This window comes from Sceloporus undulatus, chromosome 2, assembly GCF_019175285.1.
Source record: "Sceloporus undulatus isolate JIND9_A2432 ecotype Alabama chromosome 2, SceUnd_v1.1, whole genome shotgun sequence".
Classification (NCBI taxonomy): Eukaryota; Metazoa; Chordata; class Lepidosauria; order Squamata; family Phrynosomatidae; genus Sceloporus; species Sceloporus undulatus.
The window spans coordinates 171,496,177-171,502,786 of NC_056523.1; positions in this window are offsets into that span (position 1 = coordinate 171,496,177).

Sequence of the window (6,610 nt, forward strand, 5' to 3'; positions counted from 1 at the left end):
ATTTATTTATATTCTGCCTCTTTGTGGAACATAACCAGGGTGGCTTACAGTTAAACTAATACAATTCCATATTCTAATATCCCACCCCCTTAAAACAGCAATTAACCAGTACACAGTTAAAACATAGCTTAAAAGAAAACCATCAATCAACAATGGCTATAGCATGGTTCTGGGGAGTAGCAGGTTCAGATGTTCAGATTTTATTTTATTTTTACAGTAACAGAAATTCATACAATAAAAAGTAATCCCCATTATCCCCCTCCCTCCCTTGAACACATAATAATCCTTACATAATAATAAATAACATTTAAAACATTAAAATAATCAGAGAAGGAAGGCGGGTTTCTAGGGATATTCAAAAATATTAGTCCATTTTAGCAGGTGGCCAAGTTAGTTACACAGGTAACCAAGTTAGTTATGCAGGGGAGGCCTGTCAGAAGATATCCATCTTGACAGCTTTCTTAAAACTGTCAAGACTGGTGAATCCCCTCCGACAGGCCATTCCATGATCTGGGAGCAGCTGATGAGAAGGCCTTCTGGGTAACTGCAGCCAATCTGGTCTTTATAGGCTGCAGTAAAAATTTCCCAGAGGACCTAAGTGTGTAGGGTGGATTATACGGAAGAAGTCAATCCTGCAAATAGGTTGGGCCCAAGTCATGAAGGGCTTTAAAGGTCATTACTAACACCTTGTACTGTGCCCAAAAACGAATGGGCAGCCAACGGAGAGATTTAAAAATAGGTGTAATGTGGTTACCTCTGGTTTTTCCAGTGACTAATAGGGCCATCATATTATCTGACAATTTTCTCTCCATATATGATTAGAGTGTAGGCTGCAGAATTTTGAGCATAAATTTGCTTGCGTGGTAAATTAATGCTATGGTCCTATAATTGCAGTCTTTTGTGTCTCCTTTTGTGTGTATGGGGATGTATATTGATTGTCTCTAATCTGTTGGCCACTGACTATAACCTCAGAATCTTAGAGCCATGCTGGTGAGGGAATTCTGGGTACTGTAGTACAATACATGACTTTTCCAAACTTTGGTTTGTTTCTATTTTTTTTTTTTTTTTTTTTTTTGCCCTGGATTGGAATAACTATATAATCTCACAGTCTGATCCATGTCCATAAGGAAGCTGTTCTGCAGAAAAGAAGAGGATTTCAGCAGATACAGTGCTAGAGTGTGAAAAACAATATGTGTAACTTCCTTTTTTCATAACTATGAAAGTACCAAAATGCTGGCCTGATCCAAAGGTAAATTCTGCTTTATTGCTGGGCAGAGTTAAATGTGGAGCAATAACCCTTGATCAACTGGAATTTACAAAGCTTCCACCAGGCTTATTTTTAGCTGGGCTCATAAATTGCCTCCTATGATTACTCTTTTTACTAGCACTGTGTAAAATTCTGGTTAACAATGTGATTTTGAAAATCCATTAATTATTCTGAAGCAGCTAGGTTTTACAGATTGCCCTGCAGGCAGCAAAGTAAATGAGTTCAGGAAATATTGCTAGTACATAATATGATATGAAAATATGTCTGAAAGGCATATATAAAAAAAATAAGAAGAGGGGGAAGACTTGAATAACTTTCTTGTCTGGATGCATTCTTATACCACTGCTGTGAAGAGTGGAACTCATCCACTACCTGCACAAGGAAAGATGCTGCCTCAATAGCCAGGCCATTACATACACATACCAGGACATGTGTGGCCAAGCAACACCAGAATGTAATCAAACTGGTAAAGATTGCCCAAGCTAGGAGAGGCTTCAGCAGTTTGTTTTTGCCTGAGCCTTCTGGGGAGAAGAAGATTCCACTCTCCTACTAAATTTGAGCAGTGGGGTCACTCGGGTTGGGGTCACTGAGTGCAGTAATGCATGATGTCTCTCCCCCATTGACCTCCTCCCGTTTCACATACAGAATCCTTAGTAATAAATTTTTGCACTAATGTTACTCATAAATCATAATTCCAATATACCACTGAATGTAATGCTAGTAGTTGTGACATAAACAACTAACAAAATTAAAATTATACCTGGGAGTGGAGTGGGGGCATGGCATCCACATGACACTTGGCCCAACTCCGCCTCCAGGCCGGCTTGATGCCTTGCATCCCATCACACAGTGGGCGGCATCATGGCGCTCCTCTGGCACTGCGTCCAGAAAAGCTGTGGCACCGGTGGCTATGGCACCCTTTATGTGGTGCAAAAAGGAGCTTTTTGTAGTTTTTTGCACTGCAGAAAGACCAAATCAGGGTCACAGCCCTGATCCAGCGCTAAAAGAGGTGGTCTACCACACTCCTTAATGCTCCTAAAGGTCATTAGGACCTCTCAAGAGCATGCTGGTTTCAGATGTGAGGTATGGAAGGTTTGCTAACAAGGTCAGAGCTGATTATTGCTTTGATGGGAGACTTCTCAATGTATTGTGGCCTATCTTTCAGATAAAGGAACTGGGAAACCCACCTCTAAATATTCCTAGCCTAAGAAAACATAGGAAATTCATGGGATCATGGTAAGTTGACAGATGATTTGAAGGCGAGTGTGTGCATGCATGCGTGCATGCTTGCACACACACATACACACAAAACATGTGACTTTCCAGATGCTGTTGGACTGTAACTACCATCACATCATCCCTATGGTGTAATTGAAAAACACATTTCCCATCCCTGATGTATCAGAATCAAGGGTTTCTGTACATTGTGTCCATTTCCCAAGGATAGTGGTGGTGTTAGTTTGTTCCAGGGAACAAATAATCTTGTAGTTTTACTCTTAATGGGTGTATTTTAACAAGACCTTTGTTTTTGTGAAAATAACATTTTTGCAAGATTCCTCAAAATTCAAGAGTTTCTGTGCATGTGCTCATAAAATCCAGGGGAGGGGAGAATGACAAAATTTCTTTCTTTTTTTGTGTGCAGTGGAGAGTAAACTTTTGAAATTCTCTGTTCTTGCTTAAAAGAATGCATAAATGAAGATTTACATCTCTACCTTCTAGAGACATTCACATTCCTTTTGTCAAAACCCAGACGCTAAAAGAGACGGTCAAATTAATGTAGAGTTTACGGGTATCCTGTTTTCCATGGCATATCCCACAGTTGGGGGTCTGAAGTACGGTCCAGTATTTGGGCTGTATGGGATAATCCATTGCTTGGGGCTAGATTTTAGGTATAAGTATGGAAACCTAGTCTGTCCCGGGTTACCCTCCACAGATTCAATAGTACTTCCTCAAACCCCCCAATCTAAGCGATTCCACTGTGGTCTACACACTGCAATGGTAGTTATCACCCCCCTGCAAACCCCTCATACTCTGTTATCCTGTTTCCTTATTTCCATTTTGGTTATCTCTGGATGGTGTGTCTGTGTGAAGTGCTATTGTGTGTGTTTGATTTTTTAAAAAATAAAATCCTCTTAATTCACTCCAGACCAGGAGTTCTCCACAGTTAGTACTTGTATAAACAGATGCAAATGGTCTTAAAGGTTACAGCCTCTTGCAAAGTGAATTTCCCCAACAATTAAAAGAATACTGTTATATTTGGTGGTGACCCCTAGTCCCCCACCTTTTTTTGGGTAACAATAACATTTGCATTTCTATATTGCTTATCAGTGCATTCAACACTCTCTAGGTGGTTTACAATCTGTAAGCCAATTGCCCCCAATAAGCTGGGTACTCATTTTACCAGCCTACGAAAGGTTGGAAGGCTGAGTTGACCTTGGAGCCCTGAGACCGAACTCATAACCTGTGAGTGCAGGGCCGGCATTTAACCACTGTGCCACCAGGGCTCCTTACAACCCTGCTTAGCTCCCAAGATTAGATGGGATCTGGTACCTTTAGGGTATTTAGGGCTCCACATGTTCACTACCAATGCCATCTTGTGAAAGAGTTAAATGTACACCTGGATATCAGAGCCTCTGCTTCTTTTTCTGGCCACAAAGAAGAACATTTTGAGGTGGGATAAGACTCTACTTAACATAGTGTTTCCTTGTTTGGCTGCCAGACAAAAGAAGGCATTCTGTCCTGTGGTACCCACCTCTGGAGATAACCTCCTAATTAAAACTAGGGAGGGGGTCTCCAGTGCTAGATGTTTCCAACTAAAAATCTACCTATGTTGCACGCTTATTCCTGATCATGTTCCCAATGGTTAAGATTTTGAGTTGCCTACAATTTTTAATGAATTGTTTTTATTGGATCTCATGGGTTTTATTATTTTATTGTGCTTAGCTGTTATTTGTTTTTGTCTTAAAGCCGTTTTAGGATTTTAAAGAGTGAATAAATAAGTAAATGATCAATAACCCCCTGGTAATGACCAAATTCTCTTAATAGTTAAGAGAATTAATAATAATTTAATATTTCAGTGCTTCCACACCATTGCATCAGAGCAGATTTAACACTGTACAATGTATCCTTTATATCACCACCTATTGAATACTATGGGGTACTGCCATCCATGTTTTTTCCCATCAGTGGTTAGTAGATGAAACCAAACCCCTGCAGATGGGGAGGGTACAGTGGAGTCATTATATTCAAAGCCAAAGGCTTTTGTGATCCACCCAGGATCTTGCTTTCAATGTTTTTTTTTTTTAAAAAAAAAGCTTTACAGAATGAGTTTACATGCTGGGAAACAGAGGGGTGTTTCCTTATATAAACTGTTCTGGTTCACTTTGTTCTGTACAGACAATTGCTGCAGGGCCTAGTAAAATCTAATGCAGTAACATCATCCTCTTTAGAGACAGAAATGCCCCTATTCAAGCACTACATTTGTCCTATTCAAAGAAGAACAGAGTCCCCTGATGGTTGCTTTGTGAATTAGGAAGCAGAAACAATGCCTTGAGGGGGAGTCCAGGTTTTTGAAGGAAGGAACTGAAAAATAGAGATGTTCTGCAAATTCTACTAATTGTCTCCCCAGAATTTGGAGCCTATAATGACTCTGAAATTTAAAAGAGGCTTTCAAGATCATTCATTTAAAAAAATCAAATATGACACAGAAGAGTGCTCTAAATGTGAAGCTTGCAAACATGGTCCAGCATAGGTTTCCTTCTGGTTAATAATTGGTTTACACTTTTTTATCAGTAAAACTTTGTCTCAAAAGAGAATGCATTCTTGACTGTGTGCTTGTGCAACCACTTGTATCCAGATTTTGTTTCAAAATGGGTAGCCATATTAATCTGTTGTAATAAGAATAAGGAGCCCTGTGGTATGTTGTTGTTGTTGTGTGCGTTCAAATCATTTCTGACTTACAGCAACCTTAAGGTGAACCTATAATGGGATTTTCCTGGCAGAATTTGTTCAAAGGTGTTTTGTCCTTTTTGTCCTCTGAAGCTGAGAGAATGTGACTTGCCCAAGGTCACCCAATGGGTTTCCATGACATGGATTCAGACTTTGGTTTCCCACTGTCCTAGTCCAGCACTTAAACCACTACACCATGCTGGCTCTCCCTGTTGTGCCTTAAGGGCCTCATTCCCACTGCCTTTTAAACCAGATTGCAAATTGGTTTGAACCAGTTTAAATGACCCTGGTTCAAACTTGAACTGAATCACTGAAGTGATTCGGAGAAGGGGGACAACCCAAAAGGGAAGTTAAAAGCAAAAAGTCATATAAATGACAATTACATTATTAGCATGGGCCACAACACAAACATCCCCAATTAAATCATGGAAATGGGGGGGGGGGAAGGTTTCTTCATGCACCTGAGCATATGTGTACCTGAGCATATGTGTATATCAACAAAACACTTCACAAAAGGATGTACAAAATGTTCTTCCATCTTTCTCTCACCTCATGGAAAACATAACATAGGTCTGAATCCTATTGGTAGTTTCAACTAGAGTCAAGCCACTGAATCAGTTGTTAGATATCAAATCAGCACTTCTGTAAATCCTACTGATTCAGAAAATCTTTTGTAGTGGAGATTGTCACGACAAGTTGAATCTCCCTTATCTGAAATGCTTGGGACCAGAAGCATTTTGTTTTTGTTTTTTCAGTTTTTGGAATATTTGCATATGTATAATAAGATATCTTGGAATTGGGGCCTAAGTCTAAACATGAAATTAATTTATGGTCGTATACATCTTATAGACACAGCCTGAAGGTAATTTTATACACACTATTTTTAATAATTTTGGGCATGAAACAAAGTTTGTGTACACTGAGCCATCAGAAAGCAAAGGTGTCACAATCTCAGCCACCTATGAAAAATGTTTTAGGATTTTGGAGGATTTCGGATTCTGGAATTGTGGATCCTGGATACTTAGCCTGTGTGATTCAGACTATAGACTGCCTCATGACACAGAAACACATATTGCTAGTGCTTGCTATTACTCTGAAACCATCCTTTTGCTTCCCCCTTTCTTCCTCTTTGCCTGAGTACTCCTGCCTTACTCAGGTGGTTCGTTCTGGATCCCGTAAAGGATGCTAAATTGTTTTTTGTTTTGTTTCTTAAACTGCTGATGTAATTTTAATGTAATGGATGTGGAAAGGTCCTTGTGAGATTTCCTATCTCAGGTGCCAAAATAACTAGGCTAATGTTAGCTATCATACATTTTGACCTGTGTGTGTGTGAGTGCACATGTGCGCAGCAGTTGCTGTTTTGCCTCAGGAAATATTCATTCATTCATTCATTCA